The 19510-nt window shown below is 35.9% G+C and overlaps 1 protein-coding gene and 1 non-coding gene across 2 annotated transcripts in view; both read right to left on the minus strand.

Annotated features, from left to right (window-relative positions):
- The window catches only part of Smim14 (small integral membrane protein 14), an 81072-nt gene that overhangs the window by 54955 nt on the left and 6607 nt on the right, over positions 1–19510 (minus strand). The gene's annotated exons all lie outside the window — the stretch shown is intronic.
- LOC125611015 lies at positions 6695–6819 on the minus strand. Its single transcript, XR_007341126.1, has one exon. It is a non-coding gene; the product is annotated as a small nucleolar RNA SNORA31 (small nucleolar RNA).

Raw genomic sequence — 19510 nt, forward strand, 5'->3', positions numbered from 1 at the left:
GGGGGGAAGATTCTTCAGAACAGGAACCTTAGTTGTTACCATCTCCAAACACCTCATTTACTGTTTCAGCCACTGTATTCCTGAATAAATATTAACTGAATTATTGACAATGTTTATTCTCTATATATCTATAAATGCCAGGAACAATGTAAACAAACTAGAATTTTTAATTATATTCCAGTCTTGACTAATCACAAGTAAATGAAAAAGTACATTTATAGATATGACATTCCTGAGATTTAGTGCTGAGCTTCTGAAGAACTTCCTTCAAGTAAACTCAAACTGTTTTAATTACTACTTAGTTTCCAGTTAACAGTTTCCATTTTAAGATCACCTTTTATCTACTCAGAGAAATGAAAAAATGCTCCAGAGAACTTGGAGCAGGCTGTCTATTCCCTACAACCTTTTTTTTTTTTTTTTTAACACAATGGACACAGCTGGTGAGACCCAAGAACAATCTCAATATATATCTGCAGCTAAAGCACTAGAGCAAAAAGAAAAAAGAAAAAAAAAAAAAAAGCAGTCCCACCCACCCCATATTTAAATCCCTTGGTCTCCAGATAGGACAAGAAGCTGCTCTATCCTGAGAGAGAACAGGGTTACTGAATCAGAACTTGGTAAATCTGCCTCAAAGAGGTCTTCAATAGAAAGAAATTTGAAATAATGATTTTACCCTTCCTGATTCATAGAGTTGTTAGCCTCCTCTATATCCCTAATTTTAGAAAACAACGCTAATATCAAAAAGGCATGATCCTGGCTAGGTGCAGTGACGCAAGCCTGTAATCACAGAGGCTCAGAAAGCTGAAGCAGGAGGATTGCAAGTTCAAAGCCAGTCTCAGCAACTTAGTGGGGCCCTAAGGAACTCAGTGACACAGTTTCTAAATAAATTACAAAAAAGGGCTGGTTCAGTGGTGGGAGTGCCCCTGAGTTCAATCCCCCCCCACACACACACACAAAAGGCATGTTCATTAAGGATAACTACCTTTACTACTTTTTTTGCACGAATTTAACTCAGGGGTGCTTTAATATTGAGTATATCCCCATCACTAGTCCTTTTTTTGTTTTTTTAAAGACAGGGTCTAAGTTGCTACAAGCCTCACTGTGTTGCTGAAAATTGTAATCCTCCTGACTCAGCCTCACCAGAGTGGTTGGGGTTAGAGGTGTACACAACCACACTCAACTACTATTTGTTTCTTAAAAATGTGTAATATGGGCTGGGGTTGTGGCTCAGTGGTAGAGCACTTGCATAGCATGTGTGAGGCACTGGGTTCGATCCTCAGCACCACATATAAAAAATAAAGATCCATCAATAATAACAACAAAATTTTTTTAAATGTGTTAATATATTGTTACAAATAGTCATAAAACCATCGATATGCACTTAAAATTTTCAAAATTTTAAATAATTGGGGGAGGATTGTTGAGGATGTAGCTCAAAAAGTAGAGCACTTGCTAGCATTCAAGAGGCCCTGGTTGTAATCCCCAGTACTTCAGAAAAACCATCATCATCATCCAGGGGGAATAAGGGAATTAGATATTGGCTTAGATGAAAATAAACTAGACATGAGTTGACAATGCAGTTATGTGATAAGTACTAAGGAGTTCCTATACTACTCCTTTATATTTTCATATTCATTTGATTGATATTTGACACCAATATATCAGCATCTTCCTAATATAACAAATATTTATGATAGCAATGTGACTCTAGGTATACTAACCAACACAGCTCATAGGTCATTTTTAATGTAGTATTAAGTAAAATAAGTACACATATTTAAAGCTCTCAAACCCATCCACTCTTAAACAATTCACAGCACAGAAACGAAGTGAAATAATGTGCTCTGTATGTTGAGAAGGCAAAAACAATTCCCCTTATTTGCTGATCTGGGTCATTTTCTATCTCTATTACAAGTAATATAACCTTTCCTCGTAGAGTTTGGAAGTAATAAATTAGTTGAGTCACCTGTTTCTATATGTGGTGAGGGAATTTTCCAAAGCTATTAACCAATTTATCATTGGCTATTAGAACCTTAAAACACTTCACCTCATGATAGGGTGTTTGATTTATGTAATTTCAGCTTTGGAGAATCAAATTTAATTTCCTGCTTACAATTTTGGTTAAAAAGGAGATATCGTTCTTCTACTACAAAGTGCTTTTATCCTGGCATGGTGGAGTAAGCCTGTAATCCCAGTTGCTTGGGAGGCTGAGGCAGGAGGATCATGAGATCAAAGCCAGCCTCAGCAAAAGTGAGGCGCTAAGCAATTTAGTGAGACCCTATCTCTAAATAAAATACAAAATAGGGATGGGGATGTAGGTTGAATGCCCCTGAGTTCAACCCCCAGTACAAAAAAAAAAAAAAGTGCTTTTAAAAAAATTATTGTTGTAGAATTAGGCTTAGAATGAGGACTTGATTCCTTAAAAGCAGTTCATAAGAAGGTACCAGGTATTGTGATGCACACCTGTAATCCCAGCTGCTAGAGAGGTTAAGGAAGGAGGACTGCAGATCCTAGACCAACATGGACAGCTTAGCAAGATCTGTCTCAAAAAATAAAAAGGGCTGGGAATGTAGCTTAGTGGTAGAGCACCCCTGGGTGACATCCCCAGTGGGCGGGGTGGGGGTAGGACAGGACTGGATCTTAATAAGGCCAAAATTCTTAGTAAGAAATAGTAACAACAGCAAAGATAGTCCTTTATATTTTTATCAGATCAATTTCAGTGGGTCACCAGAGTACATAAAGTACAATGGAAAAATATCAAACTTCCTATTCTCTCCATAATTCTTCCTTTCCCCCAAAGGTCATCACTTAACAGTCTCAAATGAATACCTTCAGGTCTTTTTAAAAATATTTATTTATTTGTAGATGAACACATAGTATCTTTATTTTTATGTGGTGCTGAGGATAGAACCCACTGCCTCACACATGTGAAGCAAGCACTTTACCACTGAGCTACAGCCCCAGCCCCTACTTTCAGGTCTTTTAATACACATTTATACACACACACACACAGGGGTGTGTGTGTGTGTGTGTAGTTTTATGAGGTGTTTGGTATGTGTTTTATATGTTCTGCATCTTGCTTTTCTGTAACTTAAGTCTTGGAGACCTTTCATTTCAATATATAAAACTCAGCTGGGTATGGTGGCATAGTTCTTAATAAGGCCAGAGGCTGAAGGCAGGAGTATCACAATTCAAAGCCGGCCACATTTCTGAGGCCCTAAGCAACTCAGCAAGATCCTATCTCAAAAAATGGGGATATGGGAGCTGGGGTTATAGCTCAATGGTAGAGCGCTTGTCTAGCATGTGTGAGGCACTGGGTTCAATTCTCAGCACTGCATGTAAATAAATGAAGTTCCATCAACAACTAAAAAATTATATATATTAAGGCTGGAATTGTGGCTCAGTGGCAGAGCACTTGCCTTGCATATAGAGACACGGGGTTCCTCATAACCACATAAAAATAAAAATAAAAAATAAAGGCATTGTGTTCATCTACAACTAAAAATATATATATTTTAAAAATAATATATATATATTTAGGCCAGGCGTGGTGGTGCATGCTGTAATCCCAGCGGCTGGGGAGGTGGAGGTAGGAGGTGGAGGCAGGAGGATCACTAGCTCAAAACCAGCCTCAGAATTTATCGAGACACTAAACAACTCAGTGAGACCCTATCTCTAATAAAATACAAAATAGGACTAGGGATGTAGCTCAGTGGTCGAATGCCCCTGAGTTCAATCCCTGGTATCCACCTCCCCACCAAAAAAATTTAATTTATTTATACATTTATTTATTTATTTATATCTATCTATCTATCTATATATTTTTTTAATGGGGATGTGGCTCAGGTAAGATTCCTGGTACATATACACAAAAAAACAAGGCTCTATCTCACTTTATAATGGCTATATAATACTCTAAAACATGAATAAATAAAATAACTTAGGCACTCCTTCATTGAAGACTAAGTATTTATGGCATTTTCAATTTTTAAAAAATATTGCAACAACCATCTTTGTACCTATATTTTGGAAGACTGAAAAAGAAATCTCCAGATTTAAAGGAATGCATAAAAAGGCTTTACCATTTTATTTTTGTGGTACTGGGGAAGGAACCCAGAGCCTTGTGTATGACACTAGACAAGCACTGTACGAATAAACTACACATAATCCATCCCTAGTTAAAACAATTCTACCAACAGTACATAGTACATATTACAAATTATAGAGTACAACTACAGATTACTAATTATATAGTAGTATGTAGATATAATCAATTTTTAAAACTCTGTCAGTATGTCAGGCTCAAAGAGTATCCCTGTTTTTATTTCCCAATTTTAACAAAACTGAGTGAGCAGTTTTTCAAATTTACCAGGATTTATATATCTTCCTGTTCAAATTCTGTTTTCTCTTACTGATTTTGGGAGTACTTTATATTACTGGCTTTTTTTTTAAAACCAGGAATTGAATCCAGAAGCACTTAACCACTGAGCCACATACCCAATCCTTTTTATTTTTTGAGACTGGGTCTAAGTTGCTTAGGGCCTTTCTAAGCTTGCTGTGGCTGGCTCCAAACTTGTTGATTCTCCTATCTAAGACTCCCACGTCACTAGGAATACAAGCAGGAGCTACCAAGCCTGGCAATATCTTCAATTTTTAAAAAAATTACAATGTAAAAGCTCCTTAAAAGGATATATCCCATATGGGTGTGGAGGCTCATGTCTGTAATCCCAGTTCTTCTAGAGGCAAAAGCAAAAGGATCAAAAAATTTGAGGCCAGCCTGTATGGCTTAACAAGACCCTGTCTCAAAAAATAAAAGTTAAAAAAGAACTGGGAATGTAAGTCAGTATAGAATGCTTGCCTAGCATGCCCAGGGCCCTGGGTTCAGTCTTCTACACACACACACACACACACACACAAGGATACATATCAACCAGGTAACCAGGTATTTTTTCATCAATACAACTAATGTGAACTCACACTCGCTTACCATCATATAAACACTTTCCTCCCTAAATATTTAATAGACTTGGAAGACATTTTTCATTATATATCAAATAAAGAGCCTCAGCCCCTCATAGCCACAAAAAATCATCTCTGAAAAAGGAAAAAAGCTGAAGGAAATTGTCAAAAGAAACCCTTCCCCCAGATAATGAAAACCCAAGGTTTATTATCACTCTTTAATTCCGTTAACATAACTCTGGAAGATACTGGCATATTTATTAAAATAATAAAGCAAATTAAAATAAACCAGGTAAGGTGTCACATGCCTGTAATCCAGCTACTTGGGAGGCTAAGGCAGGAGTATCACAAATTTATCAAGCCCATGTATTTAAATAAAAAGGACTGATTTGTAGCTCAGTGGTAGAGTTCTTGTCTAGCATGCATTGGCCCTGGATTTGATCCCCAGTACTGCAAAATAAATAAGTAAACCCTTCCCAAATATTTCTTCAAAAACATTGCTTTCAGTGCTAGGGATTAAACCCAGAGCCCTTTGCCCATGCTAGGCAAGTGTTCTACCATTTAATTACCTCCTCAACCCAATTTCATGTTATTATGTTATTTTCAGTTTCTGTCTTGGATCTGAACTATTTTTCTATGATTTATAGTTTCATTAACTCGTTAACAGTCTGAAATGATAGTTATTTTAGTAGAAAAATATGTGAAAACAGAATTTTAATTTCACTTTGAAGATATCTATATGAAAGAAAAGCAAATAATCTACAAAAAGTTCTCAATCTTATTGTAATAATAGTAGGTTAAAAGCCAATAATAGGGGCTCGAGTTGTGGCTCAGCGGTAGAGCGCTCACCTAGCACAGGAGAGGCCCTGGGTTCAATCCTCAGCACGACATAAAAATTAATTAATTAATTAATGATTTTGTATCCACCTACAACTAAAAAATAAATATCTTTAAAAAAATAATAAAAAGCCAATAATAGAGCTGGACATAGTGGTGCACACCTGTAATCCCAGCGGCTAGGGAGGCTGAGGCAGGATAAAGCCAACCTCAGCAATTTAGCAAGGCCCTAAGCAACTTAATGAGACTCTGTCTCAAAAATAAAAAGGGGCTGGGGATGTGGCTCAGTGGTTAAGTGTCCTGGGCTAAATTTTACTAATTCCTAGGGGTAACAAATATGCTCAAAACATAAAATGTGATCTTCAAGATCATAAAAATAATTTTCAAAAGGGTTCCCTATTTTTGTAACACAGCAATGCAAAATTGTAAATATTTCAAAAATGTTTTTAAAATAAAATGCTTGAGAATCAGTCATGAATTTTTAAAGCATATAATACAACCACAAACTAAATTAACTCAAAATAGTTCTCATATTAATTTGGATGGAACTACCATTATCTGATTTTTACCTAAAATGGCCTTATTTCTTCTTCTTTTACTAATGGCTAGCAACTTTTCCATATTTAATAAATTTAACAGGCAAAACAAAATTTCTAAAGAATACAACAGGATTAACAAAGTCTTGGTCATGAGATTTACATAAAACAAAACCCTGAAGATGACTAAAAATCAAGGGCTAATGAGCAGAAGGGTAAATAAATCTCTTAAATGTGAAGAGAACAGTTAAAACAGCCGGCAGTGTCTCTACTTGTCCCTCTTCCCAGTACTGGGGATTAAACCCAGGGGCACTTTACCCCTGAGCCGCCACCAGACTTTTTTTCTTTCTTTCTTTTTCTACAGATGTGTTCCCCAATTCAATCTGGACTGTTACAAAGACAGAAAGCACAGGAATTATTTTCTTTTGCATCCTAGTGCAAACCAAAAGAACACAGCAAATTGTTCAAGGTCTATCAGTGGATGTTGACCACCAGAGCTTTTTATTTTTAGACATAGAGTCTCACTTAGTTGCCCAAACTGGCTTCCAACTTTTGATTCTCCTGCCTCAGTCTCCAAAACCTCTGGGATTACAGGCATGTACCACCATGCCCAGTTCCACTAATTTTTTTTTAAATAGGTAAAGCCTAAGGGAAAAGATAATTCCCAAATGAGTCAATACAGCTAATTTAAAAATTAGAGAAATGAGGGGGAAAAAATTAGATAAATGGGCTGGGGATGTAGCTCAGTGAAAGAGTGCATGTACAAAAGGTTCTGGGTTTAATTCTCCCAACAGTGTGAAAAAGTACCTTAGTTGCATCATTAATTAAATGCAATTAATATAAATTTTAACCTAAAAACAAAAAATTCAATAGAAGTTTAGTCATATATTATTAATCCTATAATGAACTGTTACAACTCTCAACCCTCTGGGATGCAATTTGGCAATAGGTATCAAGAACTAAAAATATTCAGATCAGTCAGGCATTGTGGTATACACTACTTGGGAGTCTGAGACAAGACAATTACTTGAACCCACAAGTTCTAAGTTAGCCTGCATAATATAGCATACTCATTTTAAAAATAAAACAAGAGCTAGGAGAGGTAGCATGCACCTGTAATTCAGCCACTCAGGAGGCTGAAACAGGAGGACAATAATTTCAAGGCCAATCTTGGCAACTTATTGAGACCTTGTCTCAAAATAAAATTAGAGCTGGAGATGTAATTTAACAGTAGAGTGCTTGCTCAGCATGTGTGAGACCTTGGATTCAAGTGGTAGTATTAGAAAAAAAATATGTGGACCAACTATGAAAACTGAACCACTGACTTTGTAATACATTCTGTGTGATGCAGGCTTGATAGCATGTGCCCGCAGTCCCAGCTACTCCAGAGGCTGAAATAAGAGGATCACTTGAGGGCAGAAGTTCAAAAAAAGCCTTGGTAACATACATAGAGAGACCTTGTCACAAGAAAAAAAAACTGTATTTTTGTTTGTTTGATTAAAGTATACCGGTTTCAGAGTGAGAAAAAAAAATTGTAGTAAAAGAAAAAGGTTTATGTATTTAGTGAACAAACATAATTAAGCAGAATATAAAATGGCACCTATAAAGACAGTACTTTAAAAAAGAGGGCTCATAAAAAACAACATAATAGAACTGGATATAGTAGTACACACCTGTAATCCCAGTGTCTCAGGAGGCTGAGGCAGGCAGATCACAAGTTAAAAGCCAGCCTCAGCAACATAGCGAGGCACTAAGCAACTCAGTGAGACCCTGTCTCTAAATAAAACATAAAAAAGGGCTGGGGATGTGGCTCAGTAGTTAAGCACCCCTGAGTTTAAAAAAAAAAAAAAAAAACATAGTAGGAAACTCTGGGTTGAGCAACTGGAAAATTTATGGGAACTTTAGGTTAGAACATTAGTTCCAGATGATATTAGGAAAACCCTTTTAAAGTGATATAAAGAAAGATTACTGACATTTTATTTATCTTGAATTAGTAATAACAGGCAATTGTTATTCAACATTATCCACTGATTTCCAGAATCTTCTTGGAACCACCCATCCTGTAGTTGTACCAAAAGTCTACTTTTTTTTTTTCTTTTTTTGGTACTGGGGATTTAACCCAGGGGCTATTTAGCAGTGAACTAAATCACTAGGATTACAGGCCTGTGTCCCCACGCCCATCTAGAGGCTAATAAATTTTGATTTGAGGCAGAATCCTGTGCAGCAGTCATTTTTATTTTTTTATCCAAACACTCACTACCTTTATATTTTATGATTTTGAGTCTTTGACTTCTGTTGCTCAGACTCCATTGTGGTAGTAGATATAGACTGAACTTAAGACTTGGAAAGTTTTTTCTTTCTTTTCCTTTTTAAATAAATCCTCCATGATACTGACCATCAAAACATGGAATAGTAAAATATAACAAATGGTGTAATCTGACTATCAGCTTATCCTCTCTACATTTCCAATTAATCCCTTACTTTAAGAAAAAGAGCTGGAGGTGTAGTTCAGTGGTAGAGTGATTGCTCAGCATACACAAGGCCTTGGGTTCAATCCCTAGCATCAAGTAAATAATAAATAAAAGTTTTTAAAAAACAGTTCTAAGGATCCACAATTACTACATGTTGGGTTTTTGCCTTAATTTTTTCTTAAGCTGTACTATAAAAATATGTATCCTTATTTAACCCCTCTCTAATCACTAATTCCCTTTTCCTCTTCAATAGAGGGTAGTTCTCTGCTCCTTCTTACAAGAAAAACATTTACTAATTTCCTTTCCCTCATAAAAAGAATGTTAGAAATCCATCACGCTCCATGTGAAATTCTTGTGGTTAAAAAAGTATTTAGAATTACTATGTACCCAGAATTTAAACTTGGAAAAGATTATTCTACCTTAAAATGATTACACTAGGGCTAGGGTTGTGGCTCAGTGGTAGAGTGCTCACCTAGCATGTGCGAGGCCCTGGGTTTGATACTCAGCACCACATAATAAATAAATAAATAAAATAAAGATATTGTGTCCAACTAAAAAATAATATAAAAAATGATTATACTAGTTACTATTTTGGTGATCAGATAACGACTTTTTTCTTGGTTTCCTAATTTTCTATACATTTTACATTTTGAATCAAATTATACATTTATATATGGGTACAAATGTTTATATATAAATACAATTTACCCACATGTAAACAAAAACTATTACCCAACACAAAAATCACATGCTGATGTGGAAATTCCCACACAATAGTAAAATAGTGGTGTTCATTTATAGATAGTTCTAAATTCTAAACCTTAAAAATTTAATACTTTAAAATAATTATGTAACTAGCTGACTATGGCCTATGTGCCTAGGAGCAGAAATAGAAGACTTTACTGTGTATACATTTCTGTATCTTCTGTAGCCAGGAATATCCCATGCCTGTAGTCTCAGCTACAAGGAAGAGGAAAAAGGATCTCTTCAGTCCAGAAATTTGGGATTAAGGAATCCTAGTCAACATAACAAGATCTCAGCTCTTAAGGAAAAAAAAAAGGAGGGGGCATTTGTTTCTTCTGAATTTATACCATATGAATATTTCAATTATTCAAAGAGTTTTAAGTTTTTATTTTTTAGGCATGGGGACACAGGCCTGTAATCCTAGTGATTTAGTTCACTGCTAAATAGCCCCTGGGTTAAATCCCCAGTACCAAACTTTAACTAGTCCTTAACTTTTATATACATACATGTATGTGTGTATGTATATATATATATGTATACATATATATATCATTTGTAGATGCACACAGTACCTCTGTTTTATTTATTTTATGGTGGTGTTGAGCATCAAACCTAGTGCCTCACACATGCTAGGCAAGTGCTCTAACACTGAGCTACAACTCCAGCCCTAGTCCTTAACTTTTAAAATTTAAGAGTAACTTTCTTCCCTCTTCTAAACCCATTGGCTTTAAGGACAAATAATTATACATCTATTTTCTCTTGAAATGAATATGCTAAATTATCTGGACCCTCCATCTGACCCTTTAATCATTACCAAATTTGCTGGTTAGAGTTAATAGTTAATAGAGTAGTACTCCTTATCTGCATACCTGAAACTGAGGATAGTATCAAACCCTATATACACTATGTTTTTTCCAATATGTACATATTTCTGATAAAGTTTAATTTAAAAATTAGGCACAACACTAATAACTAATAATAGCACAACAAGATATAATAACAATGTACAATAGCTGAGCACAGTGGTGCATGCCTGTAATCCCAGCAACTCGTGAGGCTGAGGCAGGTATATTGTAAATTCCAGGTCAGCCTCAGCAATTTAGCAAGGCCTTAAGCAACTCTGTGAGACCCTGTCTCAAAAAATAAAAAAGGGATGGGGAGGTGGCTTAGCTTTGGTTAAGCACCCCTGGGTTCAATCCCTGGTACCAAAAAATCAAAACGAAAATCAATATACTATTAATAAAAGTTATAAAAATGTAGTTTTTCCCTCAAAATACATTAATGTTTTCTTTTATGAGCTATTGTACCATAATATTTTTTTGCACTTTGAGATGTCAAAAGTAAACTAACACACAGTTCTTTGTCCTTCACAATTTCATAGATAGAAAACTCCTTCTTACCATAGATCCTAGCAACCTCTGCATATACCTTTTTTTTTTTCCTTTCCTTATTAAGTGGAGAAATTACATTTTTTCATTTTAAGGTAACACTATGGCTTCTCTTTGGCACTTTCAAATGGCCACCACCAGACTCTTGCACTTTGGGGGTGTTATTAAATAAAAGTTTCTTGAACACATTCTGAGAGACCATCTGACACCCTAGATGATAACCAAGTGACTGACAGGCAGCATATACAGTATGGACGAATGCATTAGGACAAAGAAATGATTCACTTCCTGGGTGGGACAGAGCAGAAAAGGATGAGATTTCATCATCATTCTCAGTATGAAACACAATATATAACTTATCATTTACTTATGGAATTTTCCACCTAATATTTTCAGGACTTCGTTATCTACAGGATAGGGGGAACTGCTATATATAATAAAAGGTATTCTAATTCTGTAATTACCAAATTTGCTGGTTAGAGTTAATAGTTAATACAGTACAGAATGAACTAAATCCCAATATCAATGAAGAAATTATAAAGTATATAAACAGACCCTAAAATTGACACTTCTAAAGTCAATTTTGTTCTTTTGAAGGGGTGGGGGATACCAGGAATTGAACTCAGGGGTGCTTAACCACTAAGCCACATCCCAACCCTTTTTTAAAAAAATCTTTTGTTGATGAACCTTTATTTTATTCATTTATTTATATGTGATACTGAGAATTGAACCCAGGGCCACACACGTTAGGCAAGCACTCTACCACTCAGCCACAACCCCAGCCCACATCCAGCCCTTTTTTTAATTTTGAGATATGACCTCACTAAGTTGCTGAGGCTGGTTTTGAACTTGTGATCCTCCTACCTCAGCCTCTGGAGTTGCTAGGATTACAGGCGTGCACCACCATACCCAGCCTAAAGGTTTTTTTAATCTAAATCTGAACTAATCATTTATTGCAAAATGAGTTTTTAAAAATTTACCTTTATCCTCCCTACTCACTCTCTTGTGTAAGCCTTAATAATTAAGAGTACCAAATTAGAAATGGTGTTTAGTTCAGCTATTGAGCACTTCATAATTAAGAGAACCAAACTAAGAATGGGGTTTAGCTCAGCTATAGAGCACTTAGCATGCATGAGGCACTGGGTTCAATCACCAGCATTGGAAAAACAGAGAATTACTGAAAGAATAGTTAGTTATGTACCACTAACTATTAATGCAGGTATAGTATTTTCTTAGTTTTGTGGGCTTTATGTGGTACTGGGGATCAAACCCAGGGCCTGGCACATGCTGGACACTTGCTCTACCACTGAGCTCCATCCCCAGTCTTTGAATTAGTTCTAAAATAAAAGCCTGGGGCAGTGGCAAATGTTTACAATACCAGTAACTTGTCTGTAACCCAGCAACTTGGAAGGCTGAGACAAGGGGATTTCAAGTTCGAGACCAGCCTTGGCAATTTAGTGAGACCCTGTCTCAAAAAATTAAAAAAAGGCCATGGGTGTAGTTCAGTGGTAGAGAACTCCTGGATTCAAACCTCAATACTAAACACACACAAAAAACAAAACACACACGTTAGACAGAACAAAAAAGAGAAGGCCTAGACTAGTTTTGTTTTAGATCTTTTCCCAAAGTATAGCCAGAATCAAAGACATCTGGATGCTTATCATTATTGGAACAGCAAGCAGGAAAAAGGTGGTGGATGAAGAAGTAGTGTAAGAAAATACTATAACCCACTATATAGAAAGCAATCTTTTTTTCTAATTTTTATTTTATATAAAAAATTTGGGGGCTGGGGTTATGGCTTAGCGGTGGAGTGCTTGCCTCGCACATGCAAGGACCTAGGTTCGCTTCTCAGCACCACATAAAAGTAAATAAATAAAATAAAGGTATTGTGTCCAACAACAACTAAAAAATAAATAAAATTTTTACTTCCATATAAAATATGAATAAAAAATATTTCAATAAATCATCCTAGGAAAACTCACTAGCAAAAAAAAGAAAAAAAAAACAAAGATTGTAGCAATTTTTTTGTGTATGTGTGGTGCTGGAAATCAATATTAGTGTCTCACACATGCTAGGTAAGTGCTCTATCACTGAACTACATCCCAGCTGTAGAGATAATTTAAGTGAATATTTATGCGACCTTTGGAAAAGGACTTTCTAAAGATATATACAACAAAACAAGCTCAAAAAAATTATAAAGCAATTAGAAAAAATTTTTTACTAATATTCAGACATTTAAGAAAACTTTTTAGTTATGGATGGACACAATACCTTTATTTTATTTATTTTTATGTGATGCTGGGGATTGAACCCAGTGCCTCTACCACTGAGGTACAACACCAGCCCATATTCACACATTTTTAAAAATATTTATTCATTTATTTTTTTTTAGGTGTAGATGGACACAACACAATGCCTTTATTTTTATATGGTGCTGAGGATCGAACTCAGGTCTCGCTCGTGCTAGGCAAGCACTCTACCGCTGAGCCACAATCCCAGCCCCAGATATTTTAATAATATACAGATTCTTAAAAATATGAAGGAGCCACATATAATTGCATTTGAGATTATAAACTATAATAAATTTTCTGACAATATGAATCCAAAAGTTTAAAAATGTTCACATCCCCTGAATAATGATATTACTATATCAAGAAAAATAATCTGAAATATGAAATTTTACATACAAATTATCATAGCTTTAAAAAGTGAAAAACAATTAAATGTCTCAAAGGGAATGTTTAAATTATGACACATACTAGGGATGGGAGGGGAAGGCAGGGAATTAGCAAGGATGTGGAATGTGATGGACATCCATTATCCAAAGTACTTCTATGAAGACATAAATTGGGTGTCAACCTACTTTATATACAGAGATATGAAAAAAATTACACATATATGTGTAATAAGAATTGTAATGCAAAAAAAGTACATGTATAAAGATATGAATTGGTGTGAACACACTTTATATACAGAGATATGGAAAATTGTGCTCTATATGTGTAATAAGAATTATTACACATATTTATTATTTAAAAGGATATAAAAATAAACAGCACATGCACACATTTTAAAAGGTACAGGAAAACACTCAAGAATAGAAAAGTTGGAAAAAATAAAACTTGAACATCATATCTCTGGGTAGCAGGATTTTACCTCTTCCTTTGTACATTTACTACAGAGTTACATCCCAAGGAGCCTCAAACTTTCCATTTCTTCTTTTAGCCTCCAGAGTAGATGGGATTACATTTATGTGCCACACTATCATCTCAACTGGTTTTAAATGTTTTTATGTAGATGCCAAACAATCTCCTCCATTTCCCTCACACCCTACAAGGCTCTTCCTGTGAGATAACAAAGGCTAACTCAAGGTCAGAAAATTAACAATTTAATGTATATTAAGTACATGATTTATGATGGAATCACTTTTTCACATAGCCAGCTGAATCTTTACAATGAAGAAGAATGATATAAAAATTCTTTCAACCCATAGCAAGAGAAGTAACAAATTAGAATGCATGCAATTTTTTTGTTTTGTGGGACTTGGGATTATGGGGAAGGGGGATTTTATTTTTGGAAAAATAGGGTTGGAGGCTTAGCTCAGTGGTAGAGTGCTTACCTACCATGCAAAAGGCTCTGGGTTCCATTACCAGAACCTCAAAACAAAACAGAAAACAGAACTCAGAAAAAGTATTCTAATGCATTTTTATAAAAAATAAAATAAAATAAAGCACCAATTTTACTGAATAAAGTTCCAGTTTTAAAACTAACAGTGAAACATTTTAGAAACTATTAGAATTGCCACCAGCATGTTCAGGAAAACTATATTTGAGTTTACTCTATTCATTTTTTTTTTTGAAGTACTGGGGACCAAACCCAGGGCCTCACATACCAGGCAAGCATTCCACCACTAAGATTTACCTCTAGTCCTACTTTATTCTTTTTTATTTTTTCTTTTTTCAGTACTGGGGATTGAGTCCAGAGATTCTCTACCACAGAGCTACATCCCCAGCCCTTATTATGTTTTATTTTGAGACACTAAGTTTGTCTAAGTTACTGAGGCTAGCCTCGAATTGCAATACTCCTGCCTCCGTCTACCAAGTAGCTAGAATTACAGGTATGTGCCACCATGACCAGTTACTTTATTTTTTATCAGAGATTGGGCTGAAACAAATATAGCTATGCCTTAATAGTTTTTTATTAGAATGTAGCTTTACTAGCTGGGGAGTGATATTGGTCAAATTACATTGTTATATTGACTCAATATGTACAAACATAAGGCACCAATAAAAAATGGAGAATGAGAAAAAATGATATCTCAATAAGTTAAAAAAAAAGGAATGTAGCTTTACTAGTTACTTTCACATATAAACAAAAACCCTTCTGATAACATCAAAACAGGAAAATTATCCATTTTAAAAATGAGGAAAACTGGGGCTGGGGATGTGGCTCAAGCGGTAGCACACTCTTCTGGCATGGGTGCGGCCCGGGTTCGATCCTCAGCACCACATACAAAACATGTTGTGTGTGCCAAAAACTAAAATGTAAATAAAATATTTTTTTTAACAAATGAGGAAAACAAGGCACGGTGGCACGTGCCTATAATCCCAGCAGCTCAGAAGGCTGAGGCAAATTCAAAGCCATCCTCAGCAACTTAGTGAGACCATGTCTCAAAAATAAAAGGGCTGGGGATGTGGCTTAGCAGTCAAGCAACCCTGGGTTCCATCCCCGGTACAGGGAAAAAAAAAAAAAAGAGAGAGAGAGAGAGAAAAACAGTTAGGCACAGTGGCACATCAACAAAAAAGGATGAGACAGGGGAATCAAATGTTAGATGCCAGCCTCAGAACTGAACAAGGCCCTGAGCAATTTAATGAATTCTAAAATAAAACATTAAAAAAGGGGTGGGAATGTAGCTCATTATTAAAGCACCCCTGGATTCAATCCCCCCCAAAAAAATAAATAAACATGAGGAAAACTTTTTCAGATAAGGTAGTAATTTGACCAGGATTGCATATATAATGTGACAAAGTTTGGACAGGAAGTCACAGTTAAATTCCCAATCAGATCTTATTCCACATCTGCCAGTTATGACCAGCCATAGACTGCATAGCTTATAAAAACAGAAACTTATTTCTCACAATCTGGGAAGCTGGAATGTCCCAAATCAAAAAGTGTACTCAGTGCCTGGGGGGCGGGTGGTGGGCGGTGCTTTTTTCTGTGTCCTCATAAGGTGAAAGGAAGCAAAATAGCCCTCAAGGGCTTTGTTCGTTTATTTGTTTTGGTACCAGGGACTGAATCAGGGGTACTCTACCACTAAGCCACATTCCCAGTCCTTTTTTTTTTATTTTGAGACAGGGTCTTGCTAAGTTGTTCAAGACCTCAGGAAGTTGCTAAGGCTGGCCTTAAACTCACAGTCCTCTGGGCCACTGGAATTACAAGTGTGTGCCACCATGCAAGGCATCTAGGGCTGCTTTTATAAGGGAATTTGTCCTATTCATGAGGAGCCCTCATGAGCAAATCATCCCCAAAGGCTCCTACCATATCATAATATTATCACTTTGCCAATTAGAGGGTTTTTGTTTTTTTTTTTTTTTTGCTTCCTTTTCATTTTTCTTCCTTCCTTTTTGGTACTGGGGATTGATGCTTTGCCACTGAGCTACATCCCCAGCTCTTTTATTTGGGACAGGGTCTTACTAAATTGCTTAGGGCTTCATTAAGTTACTGAGGCTGCCCTCAAACTTGAGATTCTCCTGTCTTAGCCTCCCTAGTCACTGGGATAACAGGTGTGTAACACTTGTAGGTTTAATTACAAATTCTGGGAGACACAAACATTCAGACAGATCATTGTGTTAAGTCTTAGATATTACCTCTTCTTTCCTCAGTGACACTTTACATCCTTACCTATATTTGATTCGCATTCTAGGATTACTTTGAACTTGCAAAGACAACATGGGATAGCAGAAGGAAAATATTCTAGATAAAATTCAAGTAATAGCACTACTAAGAAATGAATAATCAACCTCTCTGTAACTTTATCTATAAAAGAGAAATGATAGCTAAAACTATTTATTTTAAAAGGTTACATAAAGACTGAGTAAGGGGTCTAGGGTTGTAGCTCAGTGGCAGAGTGCTTGTCTAGACACTGGGTTCAATCCTTAGCACCACATAAAAAAATAAACAAATAAAATAAAGGCACGTGTCCATGTTTAAAAATAAATTTTTTTAAAGACCAAGAATTTGTAAGGTTGCTTTATAAGTGAAAAAGTAATGGGCCAATTCGAATCTAAAGTACCTTTAACACTCAGGCCTATACTGGAGTGTTTTGTGTTCCCCTGGGACCACAGCTATCATTCTTCTACATAAAAGGGAAGAAAGGCACCTTGTATTCTGAAGCTCAGTTCTTCACCTACTAATTTGTCTTTTCCTGGTTGTAATTTACTCATGTATGATACCAAAGATTCTTTCTACCTGGTCAAGGTCCAGGGGTAAAATTTATCACAAATGAGCTGAGCATAGTGGCACACGTCTATAATTCCAGCTACTCAGAAAAGGCTGAGACATGAGGATCATAAGTGAGGCCCTGGGTCTTTTCAGGCAACACAAAAAATAATATAGGGATGTATTTAGAATATATGAGAACTGGGTATGGTGGCACATGCTGGTAATCCCAGGTACTTGGGAGGCTGAGGTAGGAGGATTAAGAGTTTAAAGCCTGCCTGGGCAACAAAACTCCATCTCAAAATAAAATGAATACCTGAGGTTGGCTGCCATTGTAGATCACGATACAGTGCTTGCTGAGCATGCACAAGACCCTGGGTCCAATCCCCAGCTGGGAGTGGGAGGATATATGGTTGTGTGCACATATATATGTGCACCATAAATACTACACCATGTGTATCTAAGAGACTTGGACTTTGGTGTCTCTGAAGGTCCTGGCACCAAAGGACAATCATAAATTCATGTTTTTGTTTTTTTTTAAATATGATTTTATTTATTTTTTTAAGAGAGAGAGAGAGAATTTTAATATTTATTTTTTAGTTATTGGCGGACACAACATCTTTGTTTGTATGTGGTGCTGAGGATTGAACCCGGGCCGCACACATGCCAGTCGAGCGCGCTACCGCTTGAGCCACATCCCCAGCCCATAAATTCATGTTTTAACAAACTGTTGTATTGAGCATAGTGGCGTACAACAGTAATCCCAGTGACTCAGGAGGCAGGAGGATCAAACATCAGAGGCCAGCCAGCCTTAGCAATTTAGTGAAGCCCTAAGTGACATAGCTAGACCCTGTCTCAAAATATAAAAGGATGGGGTATGTAGCTCAGGGGTAAAACACCCCTAGATTCAATCTCCAGTACAAAGAAACAAACAACAACAACAACAACAAAACAGACTATGTTGTAACAAAACACAACAGCCAAACACTGACTTCTAATTCTCATGTGTACCACTGAAGATGATAATTGCATCCCTAACTTGATGTGGAGTACCTTTATTAGGTGTTAAATTTTGAAATCTTTGCACTTATAATACTTGTCAATAAGTGCAGGCAAGCATAAACTAGCTTTATTTTGTACTTTTACAAAGCTGACATATTTGTGCTTTGACCTAAATTTAAAAAAAGAAAAAAGGGAAGTGAAAATTCAATATGAAAATAAGCAACGAGAAGGAAACTTTCTCCAAAATAAAAATAGTAAAATTTAAAATGTTACTAAATATATGTATAGGCTCTACTATCCACTTAAAAATTGTTTTAGCTTAGAAAACATACTTTCCTAAGATGATTATTTTAAATCAATAGATATTTCAAGTTAAAATGTTCAAATACCATTTCCCCAACCCCCCCCCCAAAAAAACATAAAAGTAAGTTACTTTCCTCAGAGACACCTTCTACTTTCAGATCATAGTGTTAAGTCTTAGATATTACCTCTTCTTTCCTCAGTGACACTTTACATCCTTACCTATATTTGATTCACATTCTAGGATTACTTTGAACTTGCAAATATATGAAATATACTTTCATATATTTTCTAGGCATACCTGAGTACATGTACACTGTTTATAGCTGTTGAATTATGATTAAAATCCTTTGTTTCAAATCATTAAGGTGTCTTTAATATGGCATATATTAAAATTAGACTATGTAATTCTTTAGAGCTTTGATTAACTATTTAAAGCAATGGACCATCACAGTATTATAATAGTAATAAAACCATTCATGTCCAACCTTAACTGAGCTCCAAGCCAGTTTATTCAAAATATCTTATAATATGCAGTCAGTTAAAAATCAGGTTTAGGGGACTGAGGTTGTGGCTCAGTGGTAGAGTGCTCACCCGGCACATATGAGGCACTGGGTTCAATCCTCAGCACTACATAAAAATAAATAAATAAAGAGATTGTGTCCACCTACAATCAAAAATTTATTTTTTTAAAAAATCATGTTTAGGCCAGGCGTGGTGTTACATGCCTATAATCCCAGCTATTTGGGAGGCTGAAGACAGGAGGATTGCAAGTTTGAGGCTAGCCTACACAAATTAGTGAGACCCTCTCTCTCTCTTTTTTTTTTTTTTTTTT

The sequence above is a fragment of the Marmota marmota genome, unplaced genomic scaffold (genome assembly GCF_001458135.2).
Source record: "Marmota marmota marmota unplaced genomic scaffold, marMar, whole genome shotgun sequence".
NCBI lineage: Eukaryota > Metazoa > Chordata > Mammalia > Rodentia > Sciuridae > Marmota > Marmota marmota.